General features: G+C 37.8%; 1 protein-coding gene across 1 annotated transcript in view; it reads left to right on the plus strand.

The window, feature by feature from the left end:
• Positions 1-15,928, plus strand: part of LOC124059814 (glypican-6-like) — a 124,284-nt gene that overhangs the window by 45,087 nt on the left and 63,269 nt on the right. The gene's annotated exons all lie outside the window — the stretch shown is intronic.

Here is a 15,928-nt window from a genome sequence, read left to right on the forward strand (position 1 = left end):
ATTCAATTACATCTTTGTGTGATTTCAATACAAAACGCTATTACACACATTCATTGCTGTGCATGTCTGTGCCAGTTAGCAGGTATGTTGCAGTATTGTATAAGAATTTATTTTGTTTCCATGCTGTCCATTTATTTTCAAGAATAAATGTTACCAAACAATTGGTAGGGCCTTTTCTTGTGATAAAACAGCAGCACATAATATAAAGCATGCAGAGAATGACATACAGACACACAGGACAGGGTTATTATGGTTGTTATTTCTGAGGACAGCACACATCTTACCTGCTGTGGAGGTGGGAGTGGGTTTGGATTAGGAAGAATAGAGCATCAGTAGGTGTGTAAGGGTCTAGCATCAATCATTATCAGATCAGATCAGTTTCCCTCTCTCCTGTTACAAACACAGCTCTCCCCTACATGGTGTGCCATCACTTTTGCAATGAAAAATAGTAGTTAAGACTGTTTTTTCCCAAGAGAAAACCGATGTCCTTGTCTTGGAGTGGCAAGGCGCAAAGATATGGTACCTCAAATTTGCCGTCAAGGGCAGGCAGTGTCCCATTTTAATATCTGAAGATACTTAAATCCTTGTCATTGTGTTTGTGTTCAATCGTTGCCTGAAAACTTGTGTTAAGCTTTCTAAATTGCATTCCGGCAAATTCTAAGAATGGTATGAAATGTGTTAGTAAAGCTTTTATATAGAAACCCAAATCTGAAAAACTCACAATGATAATAATACCTCAGACTATTATTTAATCTACTGAATGTAAGAAAAGACAGGGACCTATGACAACACTTTCTGCTCAGGGGTCCACAGACTGAAAATCTCCTGTGGTTCATATGAAAGGTCAAGTCTTCTGCTTCCAACCCTGTAAAGAGGTGGCTAGAGTAATGAATGTGGGAGCAGGTTGTTTCTCTTTTAAAACACACAAAAAAAGGAAAAGCTGGAATGGCTGAGACTTGGTTTGGTTTTGATATATATAAAGGAAAGATTCAAACTAGCAGACTGCAGGCCAGTCTGGATGCAGCTATCCAAACCACTTACATTCATCATTCTGTGTGTCTTCTCCCCTGTGCGTGCTTGTTAATAAAGCCCATTTTCTGACCAATATTTTTTCTGCTTTGTTGGTTTACTGATCTCCTGTTTTTTTGATGAGGTTGATGTTCGGGCACTTGGATTGGATTGGACAATTTGTCATCAGATCTTCAGCAGTAATGCAGTCCCACAATGCATGTACAAAGCTGAATATCTGCCAGGAGTTCATATTTAAAAATGTATTCAAGGTAATGTTAAATGTCAACTGGTCGTGTAAGGGTTAACATGTCATCACGATTCGCACATAAATAATAATGAATATTGCTTAGTCATGTAGTAAGTCGAAGAGAAGAAGGTCTGCATCCATTGGAGCTTAATAACAGATCAAACACAAAGGCTTCTTCCATATTCCTCCTCTCCTTCTTATTTTATTATCATGCCTAAGCCATGCCTTTTGGCTCCAGTCCTCTCATATAATTTACCACCATTCTTTATTTAAAAGGCAACTCCCTCCTGCGTCAGGCCATCATTCAGCCTTCAGTCTTAAACTATCACTGCACTGTATTATCCTCACCAGAAGCAATCACAAGTCAGTGTTCTCGCTCTCTGATTTATTTGTTCCTTTATTGTGCTGCCTTCTGCTTCTTATGCTGGCTCTAACATCACATGACATGTTTGGATACAGAGGACCAGTTCTGAATTGGAACCAGTTCCACAACAGGAAATAATATAATTAGAAATCTGCTTGATTCTGCTCATTAGTTCCTTAGAGTGAAGTTTGGACAGTGGTTGAAGAAGCGTTCAGATCTTTTACTTAGAAAGAGAAATTCTGGTATTTTCAAACCCAGGCACTATATTTACATTTTTTTTTCCCTAGTCACAGGCTGAGATTGTTACTTAGTACTGTTGCTGTGCTGTTGGATTGTTGCAGAAAGGCGACAGTGGAAACGTGAGTCAAAGCTAAGGAGAAGAGTCAGCAAGAGCTCATTTCCAAAGTCATCGCTGAAAATTCAGCTGATTTCAACAATCTAGATAAGGAAACAACTGCAACAACTCATCTTGTGAGATTTGAGCACTCTATAACAAGAAGCCAAGGGACAGTCCACGAAGACAGGAGAAACAAGTTATGTCCACTCTTGACTTTGTTCTTGTTTTGATGACTAAATTCTGTCCCCATTAGCATTAGCTTGTAGCAGGAGCGGTCAATCATGACAAAGCAAACTAACAAAAAAAACATGACATCATAGCGCAGGGAGTTTGCTCATTAATCTCAGGCAAAACTCAAAACTCAGCAAAAAGCAGTCCACAAACCCACTGCCACCAGTTCAATGCTGGTTACTCTTAGCATTAAATATAAACTTGATTCATAGTGTATTTAAAAACTACTTTCAATCATTATCCCACAGAGAGTGTACAGGAAGATCAAATCTACTTCTAATCCACAGCTCTGCACATGTAGATGGTCTTGCAAATTTGACTCATATAGAAATTGATCTCGAATAGCAAATCACCCGATACATCATGAACAGAAAGGGTCAGAATGTAATGAAGGACAAATCCAGCACTGGTATTGGCAGTGTCACTGGAATTACCAGCCCTTGCCTGCTTTCAGGAAGTGTGTTTTGTCAGTGTTTTTAGAATGTACCTTCTCTGCATTTAAAACATACAGATAAAGAGACAAGGCAAAAAGTCTCTTTATTCATTAATTTCAGTGATTTGTCTTGTCACTGTAACATGTAGTATTTCTTCCTTCACTCTCAGGGTTACCTGGGGTAATATACTTTCAGGCATTAAGCCTTAATGACAGCACTTCTTCATAGGAGAAATGACAACACATGACAAGCAGGTATACTGGAGTGTGAACCTTCGTGTACACTGTTCTTGTGGATATATGAACTAGTTTAATGTCTGAAGAACTTCTTCCAAGAGGAATGATGAATCCTTATCTATCCCTGAAATTTTCAAGTAGATTAGACAAGATTCGTTACTTGATGTAACCTAATTTATTTTGCTTTCCATGCATGAATATAAAATAGAGATATTATTGACAAGATATTGTTGTTGATGTATTGTAGATTGAGCCACAACAGCATGGGGTGGTGCTTTTGTTACTTCAAGTAATTTAAATATTTTCATCTATTTTGTGTATAATCTTAGGCAAAATTGTTATTTGATTGCAGTCAATCGTTACAATTTATTGGATCCAAATTCATTCTACAAATCTGCAGAATAAACTGGCATGGATATCCACTCATCCTTTATTTTCAGAGCCAGATGGTATGTTTGGACACCATCAAGCATCTTTTAATACAGCAGATGCTGAACTGCAAAATTTCTCTGTTTTGGCTAGCGGACTGTGTGCCACTATGTCTAAAAGGCCATTATTCAAGGCAAATATGTGACCCCCTCTCTATGCTGCTATCGGAGAGCATCAAGTACAGCCAAAGTTATTTCTTTTTCAATTCAGTCTGTCAGCTCTCTGCATAAAAGTCTTCTACACTCAACCTTTCTGCCAGAGATTTCAACAGAGATTCACTTAGCTGTCAGAAAACAATTGCTCTTTGTAAAAGGCTGGTGCAACTTAAATTTTAAAGATGTTTTAAATGAGCTGCCACAGCGTGATTGATGGGCTGTGAGAAACTTGCCTCCTGTTCACTGTATCCTGCACAGAGGCCATTAATTATGAGCCCCTTGTATTGATGCTGTCAGGTCCATTGTGATATGCATCATGTATGTGGGGAGAATGGATTTTACCACCTGGTCGCTCTCTCCGTACAGTATCACCGCACACACAATGTCATCAGTTGAAAATGTATTGTCACCAAAGTAGAGAGAGATGGTGCCTTGGGATCAAAGCCTTTAGTATTCATGTATTCACTCATCTGTTTACTCTCATTCATATTTTAAATTGAATTTGATTTTGATTGATGAACAATCATGCATGAACTGACCCATCATTTAATCAGTCTCCACTCTCTATACGTCAATTTTTCATGTAAACAATTCATTTAAAATTCCCTGTGCATCCCAAGAAAAATGTATTTAAGCACCTGGTAAATTTGAATAGCCTTCAAATGTCAAAGATGACTATCTTTTTATCCATTCATGGTAAAAAGCTGTTTTTAGAGTGCTAACTCAAGGGTCCTAGGCTTTGAAAGTGGTCCTGCTCTGCCAGACTCATTTCGTATGCCAAATGTAAGCAACATCTCATGGATTCTCTCACTTTATTGGGATAAAAGAAAATAGCACATTTGAATAATGTATTGATGTGGATAAAACCAATGTTTTTGGGCGGGTGGGTGAAGGGGAGGTATTGCATTGCATCCACATATATATGCAGTGTAACTGCTATATTGCTTACAGTGCGAAGGAATATTTACCGGGTAATACATTACATCAAATCTGTGACTGTATTGCAATATCCACATAAATTATGATTTTATGGTTTATTTAAGGAACAGTGCACAGTGCCAGGGACAGTGGTAGAGACTGACCAGTGACAGACAGCTGTTGAGTCACTGTACTTTGAAAACAAGCACTATAAAGCACCATTATTATAATTAGAGTAAAGCAGACACACTGGTTACCACTTAGAGATCATTTGTCTATAGTACTGTCAGTAAATTTAATTTTATTTAATTAATTAAAAACAAGTCATTACATTAAGAAGTTTCCAAAATATACATATAATATACATAGGAATAACTAATGATTTACAGTTAAGCACAATTATCTAATACAGATTTGCTTAAATGATTCAGAAGAATATTTACCAAATCTCTATTGTCTCATGGTAGATATTTCCATAACACTTATTAAATGGATCTTATGAAGGTATAATAAAATGTCTTTTTACTTTAATATAATAACACCTGAATTACTTTAGGATGTGGACTTCAAAAGGATCTGGACGTCCAACTGCAGGCAGCCACTACTGTGCAGACTCTACAGGCAGAAATTAACTAAATGGCAAAGAAGAAATATCCGAATCATTTTATGCTGTGTACCTGAATGTGACATGTTAAAAAACACAAATTTAGAATTCACCATTCAGAAGGTCTCACTGATTAAAAAAAAAAAAAATTATAGCCATCTACTTTACTGTAGTTCAGTTTATTCTGATGCCTGACTGTAATTTAAACCTAACTCAGGGCAAGTTAATACTTCCATTGTTGAAACAGAACACTGCACAGGGAAAAGGCGGTCTTTGATTTACTGTATGCCTTTTCTTAATGAAATTAGTATTAAAAAAGTAGATACTTGTTTTAGTTGCTATTTTTGGTATTTTCGATGGTATTGCAGCTTTTCTTTTTTAATTTTAAATTTTCTTCTTATATTTTTGGTTTTTCTGAATGGATATAATGAGATCTATGATCTAATTTCCTGTCAGAGGTTGCTCTTTTGTGAGGTCATAATGCCTCTGCTGCTACTTGATAGTTTTAGGTACCTATTATTGCCTTAAAATCTGCCTTGCTGAAGCTCTCATGTGTTGTGTTTGTCAGGGTGGTCCTCTTTATTATATGTTGGTGTTCTCTGTTAACTAAATTGACATCTCTCATCCAGTGTCATTAGGATATGTTAATTTGTGATAATTAAGGTCCTGTTCTTGTGCTTCCCATGAATGAATGATGGGGATTCATCAGCATCAACATGGATGTGATTGAAAACAGATGTTTCTGAATCTTTAATGAATTGTGCAAGAGTATTTAGTGTGGATGTTGTCATGTGCAGAAAATTCCAAGTGCTTCATGAATGCAACCTTGAATGCTCTGTTTATTACTACTGTATCTTGTGGTTTATGTTTTTGCGCAACAAACTGAGAAGCTATAGATCAAACTGTAATGGAATGTAAACCAAAATACCAAAATAGACACTTTGGAGTGGTGGTTTTCAAAATGGGGTCTGGTTGTTGGCTCCAGGTATCCTTAGGGGGGTTTCAAGGGATCTGCATCAAAATGGAAAATAATTTTTCACAATAATTCCAGTAACACAGTCATAGTAACATAGTAGTATAGTATAGTAACATAGTAAATGACTTTTCTGGTCAAGGGTTTCATGCCTTTTGTCTCATAACACATCTAAAAGCAAAAATCTTACCTAACAATAGTTGGTGTTCTAATTTGTGTCAAAACAACTAAAACAACTTTGGGAGCTGCTGATTTAGAGAATACTCTACGTGTGTCTCAATCACAATGTGGAGTCAGGACTAATAGTGAGGTAGGGTTTTTGTTTTGTATAACTGTCTTGCAGCTATTCTGCCCATTCAAAAGTCACTTTACATGATGAGGCTTTTCCCTTTTAGCAATACTACTGTTATTTTAGTTCTTTTTACGTTTTAACAGTATTTAATCCCAAAAGAAAGAAAGAAAGAAAGAAGAAAGAAATGAGTGATCTGAGTTTTTTCAGACATGCTAAATACCACCATGGCCTGTAACTCCAATATTCTTCAGTGCAATTATATAGAAAACGTGGTCCTTTGGTTGCATCTTAAGTATGTGTCCAAGGGGAGAGAAAAAGTCAGACAGCCAGTGACAAAGAACCTAATAACTCTGTACCAGTAACCATTTCCAATTGCCATTTTCGCTCAGGCATATTCTGCATGCAATAAGGAACCAAACCAAACTGAGGAGTACAATCCTGTAAACAGGCTTTTTACAGCATTGGCAAAATATTTTGGATTAATTAGTATGGTTTTTAAACAGGAAGCCATCTTGCATATATAAAAAATAATTTATTGCTAACAAAATGATTACAGGCAATATTTTGTTTTTGGAATAGAGTAAAAATATAGCCTTACAGTTTAATATACAATATTGATGATAGTCATTGTCTGGTTTTGCCCCAACACTCAAATAATTAGCCACAAGTGGAGGGGTGAGACCGAACCAAAACCTGTTCAAGGATTGTTTGTTCACTGTTGCAGTCTGTTTAGGGTAACAAACAGGACAAAAAACAGTATTATCATAATTGGACCACACAGACATATATTATTCTGTTACAGGTACATCTTGTACAGGTAATGAATATTGTCACAACCAAACAAAACAAACCATGCCCCTTATTTGAAGTGTATGTTGTAAGATAGAGAAGTGCTGGTTTTAAATTGTGAATTACAATGAGATGGAAATTACTGGGTTCTTGTTTTGCTTGCTCACCATCAGAACACAGTGCACATACCACCATAACATGTATTCACGGAGCAATTGATGAAGGTTGTATGTAACAAAACAAACTTTTTGCTTTGGAGGGCCAAAATCTTAACTCAGTGGTTGGCCATGGGCCAAAAACAAGCACCCATTGTATTGTTAAGAATTAAATCAAACATTTCATTTTCTGTATTATTAAATGTTTTTACTGGTATAAATTCATAACACATTTATCACAAATACCTCTATCATTATGACAGTATAAAAAAGGGGGGTTATTAAGGGTGGTTAATATAAAATGTTTCTATTTGTTCATTATTGTGTATAGTGTATCTTAGCATTAATTTTGATATTATATCACAAATTTTACAAAAGTTACATATGCTACATTTTACTCATGCCTGTGGACATGTCGTAAATGTAGTTGTTAGCAATCTCAAGCATCAAAGGTGAACATCAGATATCTCTCCCTTATAATCAAAGAGAAAGTAATTGTTTTTGTAGGCTACCAATTTCGCCACTGGCGGTGACTTTAATAAACCTGATGTCACATGACATGTTGTGTTATTTCAGTGACAGATTGCAGAGATTTCACTACACCTATAATACTCTGGCCACCTACAGAAAAATGTTCACATTTTCAAATGATCCAAGATTAAAACTACTTTATTCTGTTCATGTTAGGCTCAAGTACACTAACACATCGAACGAAGCAGCGGGTGAAATGTGACACCTTTTTCTTCAGCCTGCAATATAACACAAACCATGTCTGTAAGAGCACCTGGATCGTGGGGGCTGACAAGGTCACAGATGTTGTTAGATGCTAGTCCAGCACAATTTACTGGTCAGCTTTGAAGGTGACCAGTAAATTCTCAGCATCAGTGTTCCCAGCAAATCTAAAATAATTGGACAACCTAAATGTATGATGCTATATGAAACAAAGGTTAAGGGATCAACAAAGGCTACACTGTAATTACAAAATACTCTCTGGGGATGAATGCTGCTGGTTATCCACTGAGTATCACCAAAGTCAGTATGACTCATGTTCTGGGGACAGTTTATGTTGATACAAATCGTCATTGGTATATGCAATAGTTGTGATATTTCAGTCTGGTGGATCAACCAATCCACATTTTTACTGCTGGAACCGTGCCACTATACCATAGCTACAAATCCCTGTTTCCCAGTTACATTTCTCCTCTTGGTTAAATTGTTTATGTACACCCAACTTGTCCTGCCTTTGTGTTACTGGGTTGACAAAATCGTCACAGCAGCAGATAGTACAATTCGAAACCATACTTTTCCCAAAGAAGGTCAGTGGTGAAAAACAGTGCAGATGTGTATTCAGCGCTGTTAACTTGCAGTTTAAGTGGTTCTTGGCTTGAGTAAGGTTGTTACAAAAACTTTTACCAGCTGAATTAAAACATCTTGCTCATCATACACCAAGCTGTAACACATAGAGATTGAACACTTGTGGTTCATTGGGGAAGGGGGGGCTGATTTACCCCTGATTAATTCATTTTCTGATCTGTTTTTTTTTCCAATAATCACTTTTTTTTTTGGAAACATCAAATATTAAAAAAAGAAGGATATAAAATATTATAATGTCCATGCTAAGCTTTGTACAGTAACCACCTTCTGGTCATTAGAGACTTGATTATTAATTGAAATTTAGTCTTAATTAACCATGCTAATTATAGATTCCATTGTTTGGGCCAGCAGAAAACATGCAACTGAGTTTTCAAATACGTGATGTAAAATTTATGGGTTAGTTCCCTTTATTGTGGATAAAGTGTCAGAGCAACAAAAAGGTCACCTTTATTAATCATCATAATTATTTACGGTAATTAGGCCAGATATCAAAGGAGCACTTTGCACTACTCGAAGAGAAAATTGATTCTTCACACTTAGAAATACATCAAGAGTACTAATGCATTGTATGTTTTTTATGTAATATGAAAATTAGAGTGCAACCTCAGTTGTGATTGGCTTTGAAGTGGTGGTTCACTTTACCACTTTATGTTTATTATTAGGGTTTTTTTTTTATAGATTGTGATTTCTTCTCAGAAAAAAAATCTAATGGTTACAAGATGAATAATAACATTAATGATCATAAGTGATACTTATGCTGTAGCTTCATGTGGATTTTACAGAAATCTAATATACTGTGTGTTACATAACCGAGATAAACGTCATAAAAATTCAGCAATGTGACAAAAAGAAATATTTTTCTTAGATTAATTGTAGAAACTCTAAAAGAGGATCTAAAAACTCTTTTAAGTCCATAATTTGATTTTAGAAGAGATTTACAAACATAAGACACAGAAATATCTCTGGAATAGGTCTCTGATGTAGTCAAGCAGCTCCTCGGCTGCAAGGCGGCAGGTGTGCATGAGATTCACCCTCAGTTTTTAAAGGCTCTGAACAAGAAAGCGCTTCTCCTCAGTGTTTCCCAGAACGGTGGCCTGAATCCTGTGGTGAGTGCTGCAAGAGTGCAGGCTAACTGCGCTGTTGCTATGAGCCATCCAGTCTATCTGTAAGAAGTGAAAGTCATGTCAATATTCCGGATGTGAAAACAACCACATTTTCAGTGTTTCTTGACTGTGTCGAGTTTGCCCCTGATCGCCAATGCTTTTTGTGATATTCACAGACATGTTCTCAAGGCAAAGCTGGGGTGAGGAGTGTGGCTGACTTGGGAACCTCGGAGTTGTGTGGATGCTTTTTGTGGATGATGTGATTCTGTTGCCTTCAACTTCACACTGAGCTGGTGGCAGCTGAGTGTGAAGCAGCCAGAATGGGAGTCAGCAACTCCAAGCTGAGGCCATGGGTTTTTATTAGCAAAATGGTGCATTACTTTCTCTTGATTAACAGTTAGTTGCTGCCCTTAAGAAAGGGTTGGATTATCTTGGAATCTGGTTCATGATTGACAGTGGAATGAAGTGTGAGATGAACAGGCACATTGGTTTGGTGTCAGCACTGATGCAGGTGTGCCAGCTTATTGTGGTGAAGAGGAGCTGAAGCAAAGATGGAGATTTTAGAGTCATATCTGGCTGGGAGAAGACTCCAGGGTAGACCCAGAGCTCAGTGGAGGGATTATATGTATTCATCTATTTTTTGTTTTATTTTTATTTTCAAATTGTACTTTGATAGTTTGTTTAAAATGTAAAAAAATATTCCAGAAGTTCTATAGTGTGAAGTGTATTGTATTAACTAAAATGAAGTTCAATGAAATATGTAAATGTCTTTACAAAGTTAGTTTAGAAGCTGATTTTGTTTTCATTTTCTTTCTACATCCATAAGCCTTTTCCAGCTCATTTTGAATTGCACAACTTTCATTACTTGAGAGATTTGGATGTGGAATGGAATTCATTCGTATTGTGTCAGGAAGCATACACCCATGTGTTGATATTTCCAAGTATTAAGACCCCAAACGCTGAATAGCTGAATGTTATCCAAGGTAAATAACTCTTAATGATAATTCACTGGTCAAATATGTATTTTGGCCAAAGGAGACTAATTCACTCTACATGAGTTGGCAAGCTGTAGCTGTAATCTGAAACTCTTAGTCTGTTTTCCGGGTAAAAGGCCTTTAAATCAAATAAAACCTCAGCAGTTACGTAACAGAAGGGTGGCGATTATTTCACAATATTCTCTTGTTCAAATTATACTGTATAACTTTAAACTTTGGTCAGCTCCTTAAACTGATTTATACTGACTATTTGTAGTTATCTGAATATAAGAAACTTTTAGCTGTAGATTCGTTTGTAAAAGCCAAGATTGTATTCCGAAAAATAATATTTGAACAGCGGCAGAGTCATTTCCCTCCCGAGATTTTCCAACATTACCTTACTTCACACGGTTTCTCAAACATACTTTAAATTACAAACATAGTCAATGGTGCAAAGATGACAGTATCAACCAACCGACATTACCATCATTTAAGAACAACACTATAGTGGGGCTGAGAAACACATTCTCAAAAGAAAAATACAACATGACCAGCGGTGGTTTTAGTCAGCCACATACACTATAATCATAAAAACCTTGAATGTTGTTTTGCGGCCACTGACTTATATAGTAGCAGGAAGGACATTTTTTTTGTTCAGATCCACAGATTACTTTATCATTCATTCATTCATTCATTTTCTATACCCCTTATCCATCAGGGTTGAGGGGTACTTTATCAAATAATCAAAATTATTTTCTGTCAACTGTCTTTTGCAGTAACTTCACTTCTTTTCAAACTACTGCACAGTGTGTGATCTGCTCATAATAGCCACTTATGTCATTGCCTCACACTCTGTTAGTCTGTGTAAAGGATACTTCATCTTATCCAAGTTTTTCTTGTTTCTTTCATGGAAATACATAAAATGGACTTACATGAACCACGCAGATGCGAAATACTGTCCCAATCTATTCCAGGGCAGTGACACATTGATGAACAACATAGATTTATAGCCTGAGTATGAGGGACAGACTGCAGGTACTTAATGAGGGCTGTTATATATTAGCAACTATAATTGCACTCCTTTCACTGATGATATTTAGTCTGAGGACTCACACTACTATTTTTGTATTTTTAACCTGTTCTTCTGTCCAGCACCTACACATTTTGAATGCATGCACTCTTGTAAACCTGTTTTCAGCTATTTAAATGGTAACACAGATACAATATTGCACGCACAATACACAGGGGCTTATGTGTCCTTGAAACAGGTCTAATTGGAAAAATGGAATGAATAAGGCCCTGCAGGCTCTTAATATTTAAACAAATGTGGGTGTAATGGCAGGTCACTCGCAAAGAAACTGGAGTGAGTGACTAGGGACTGGTTTCCTAACTGTTTGAGATGTGGACATGGTGTGCCATTTCAATAGCAAAAAAGGGGGATTGCCCAAACAAGTTGAAACAAAATTCAAGGGAATTCCAGAGCAATTCAATGTTACTTCTTTCTTGGAAATGGTGTAGATCCAAACCTCTGGCAACAGTGGCTGTAAAGTTCCTAAACAGTTTACACATTGTGAAAATATGGTTTGATAATATCAATGATCCACATTTAATCATTATGAGGACACAATAGACTGAATTATGTATATATTTTGTCAATTTTTTTCTTTTGTTTTTTGAAGATTACTAGCATGATAGGGTTTTTATTAAGCTTGTGATTCAGTCTGAAATTAAGAAAAAATTTTTGCAGTTGCTGTTTTTTATTAAGCAGTATAATAAACAAAGTATAAATACATGTTAACATGAAATGAAAAATAAATTGACTAATTCATTTCTCATTTTCAATCATTTCAGTTAATAAACTTGTCTTAGATGTAGTATCCCACATGACTGATAACCCCAAAAAACCCAACTCCTTGGGTTTTGGGTCCTGTAAATCTTGATATCCTTGCATTATGAAGCTATACTTGGTATTTGTTTCATGTTTTGAATTTGTCAAACATCCATCCATCCATTTTCTATACTGCTTATCCGTGAGGGTTGCGGGGGCCTGGAGCCTATCCCAGCTGACTACGGGCGAGAGGCGGGATACACCCAGGGCTGGTCGCCAGTCAATCACAGGGCTGACACACAAAGACAGACAACCACACACTCTCACACTCACACCTAGGGGCAATGTAGAGTAGCCAATTAACCTAATGTGCATGTTTTTGGGATTGTGGGAGGAAGCCTGGGTACCTGGAGAAAACTCACACACAGGCACTGGGAGAACATGCAAACTCCACATAGAAGGGCCCAGACCGGGATTCGAGGCAACAGTGCTAACCACTGCAGCACCGTGCCGCCCATTTGTCAAACATTTTGTTAATTCTAGTTTTCCTTACAAACAAACAGCCCCCCTTCACTATAGACAAAATAGAATATTCATCAAGCCTTACAGTTAAGTCATACCATCACAGGAGAGAAACATATTAGAAGTTAATATGACCACGACACAGAAGTTACTGCTGTGAACAATGCAAAAGACTGTCAGCCAACCAGGAGAAGGTCCCCTATGCTTTATTAGTAAGCAGTACACGTGAAATGTCTAGAACATGTTTGTTTACAAAGAAGGGAGGAGGAAGAAGAATATTTGACATTTGTGCATGGAGAGATGTGTTATGATCTTCCTAACATTTACGCCTGTGCACTCAGGAACATGGGATCCTATTAGCAAGGCTTCAGTGAAACTCCCAAGTCAGTGCTGCTTTTTCCCCTCCATTTTTCTCTTTGTTGACTCAGTTAATGCTCTAGAGATCAGGTGCTTACATGGAAGAAAGCCATTTGGGCAGATGACAAAGAAGCAATAATATAATTGCTCTGAATGTTAAATTTGCATTGTATTGTTGAGCTTGTGCATTTTGATGTCTTTGTTTGAAGTAATTTACACTCTCAAACATCTTAACACAGCAGATAATCAAAAAATCGACTAAAGTTCAGTAAACTCTGTATATCAGACTTAGACTTAGACTTAGACTTCACTTTATTGATCCCTTTGTGATGACTCCCTCAGGGAAATTGAATTTCCAGCAGCTTATAAAGTAAGAAAGCACCACACAGGGTAGTTTGCAAACAACAACTACTTGCAAACAAGTATAATAATACGATAAACTCTTGGCTAAATATAGAAAACAGAGATAAGAATAAAATAAAAAATAAAATAAAATAAATATAGAGAACTGTATATGGCTAATAAATTATTGCACAGTGAGTGGCTAACACTCCTTCCCTTCTGTCCTCTGTACTGTATCTCCTCCTCCTCCCCCAGGTGAGGAGTTGTAAAGCCTGATGGCATGTGGGACACAGGATTTCTTAAGTCTGTTGGTCCTACACTTGGGAAGGAGCAGTCTTTCACTGAACAGGCTCCTCTGGTTGCTAATGACAGTGTGCAGAGGGCGGCTGGCATTGTTCATAATATCCAGCAGTTTGTCCAGTGTCCTCATCTTTGCCACTGTCACCAGAGAGTCCAGCTTCATGCCGACCACAGTGCCAGTCGCCTGATCTGTTTATCCAATCTGGATGTGTCCTTCTTGGATGTGCTACCTCCCTAGCACACCACAATGTAAAAGAGGATACTGGCAACCACAGACTGGTGAAACATCCACAGCAGTTTGCTGCAGATGTTGAAAGACTGTAGTCGCCTTAGGAGGTACAGCCTGCTTTGTGTCTTCCCATACAGGTGGCTGGTGTGTGTTGTCCAGACCAGTTTATTATCCAACCACAGCCTGAGGTATTTGTATGACTCCACAGCCTCCACCTCAGCTCTCTCTATCAGGACTGGTCGCAGTCTTGGTCTAGACCTCCCAAAGTCAATGACCGGCTCCTTCGTCTTAGAGGTGTTGAGCTGTAGGTGGTTAGTGTGACAGCAGACAGCAAAGTCCCCCACCAGACTTCGATATCCCTCCTCTCTGTCATCCCTGATGCATCCAACAATGGCTGCGTTGTCTGCGTACTTCTGTATGTGACACACATACCATGGGGGGCTCCAGTGCTGCTGACCACAGTGTCAGACGTGGTGTCCTTCAGCCTGACATACTGTGGCCTGTCAGTGAGGTAGTAATCATTGGAATATATCTTGACTGGTGACTTGTTTGGTCAAGAGGAGAATTTAAACTTTATTCAATTTACACAGTGATTGTGCCTAATACATTACTGTTCTCAAGGGAACCTGAATGTTTGGTTCCACCTGACAGTGTTGGTACTGTAATTTGATTGATCTGAAATCTGTGTGACTGGGGACTTAAATTCTGCCTCACAGGCAATTGACATTAGCAATTTCATTGTCCCATCTTTGATTCTTACTTTGCCTTTGTTCCTCCATATGTTACTTTATGTTATGATTCATATCACAGTGTAATGCTCAGTGTGCCGAAGTCTTAGGTCTACTCATTGCTGTGAACTTTCACAGTCTGGTTATTTGCCTTCACCACATCCAGGTAAATGAAAGACCGCTAAAGCTAGCTAGTCCTCACACAAAAAGCGCTGAGGGTGCAGGAGCTCCAGATGAGTCAGCAGTTGTTGAAATAACAGGTCTGCCCCAATGCCCACACTTCCAGTCTTAAGCACTTAAGTGTGCTTTCACACAACAGCAGGTAGCAAGTGCATCCCACACTGGAAAAATACCAACACACAGTACACTTTGCTTCGTCAGGAAGTGTAAACCACAGTTCAGTCAACTGTGCCCCACCAGCCACCTTTTTGGCAGTAATGCTTCTAATAGGCTGGTTTTAGGACCAACATCAATCAGGAGACATAAAATTTTATTATCCCATCCTATCCTACTTACTTCTTCCAACAAATCATGTGAACTTGATGGAGCCATCTCCAATATTCGTGTTAATGATGGGATGTCCTCACTAATCGTGTGATCCCAGTGAGCTCTAACAAACTGCCCAATGCATATGGTCTTTACAGGCTCTCAGACATTGTGGCAGTTACTGAAAATATATCACACTCGGCTACATGTAAATACCACGTTTCATACAGGCCTAACATGGATGGAAAAGTAACATCCAATAATGCATATATTAGCACGCTTGTTGCCCTCTACCTTCCAAATGAAAAGTCATTAGTCTAGCTTGCTAGCATCCACTATCCAAATGTAATGTCAGCTTTAACAGTCGAGAGTCCTCCCAAATGCAGAAAGTTATAAATAAGCATCTGAAAACACTAACAGTTGACCAACACTATGTACTTTTTAAGAAAAAAAAAAAGATAGAGAAATGTCTTGCAACTCTGTTAGATGTTCCACGGTCAGTAGTGCAAC

Source organism: Scatophagus argus, chromosome 1, assembly GCF_020382885.2.
Source record: "Scatophagus argus isolate fScaArg1 chromosome 1, fScaArg1.pri, whole genome shotgun sequence".
Taxonomy (NCBI): domain Eukaryota; kingdom Metazoa; phylum Chordata; class Actinopteri; family Scatophagidae; genus Scatophagus; species Scatophagus argus.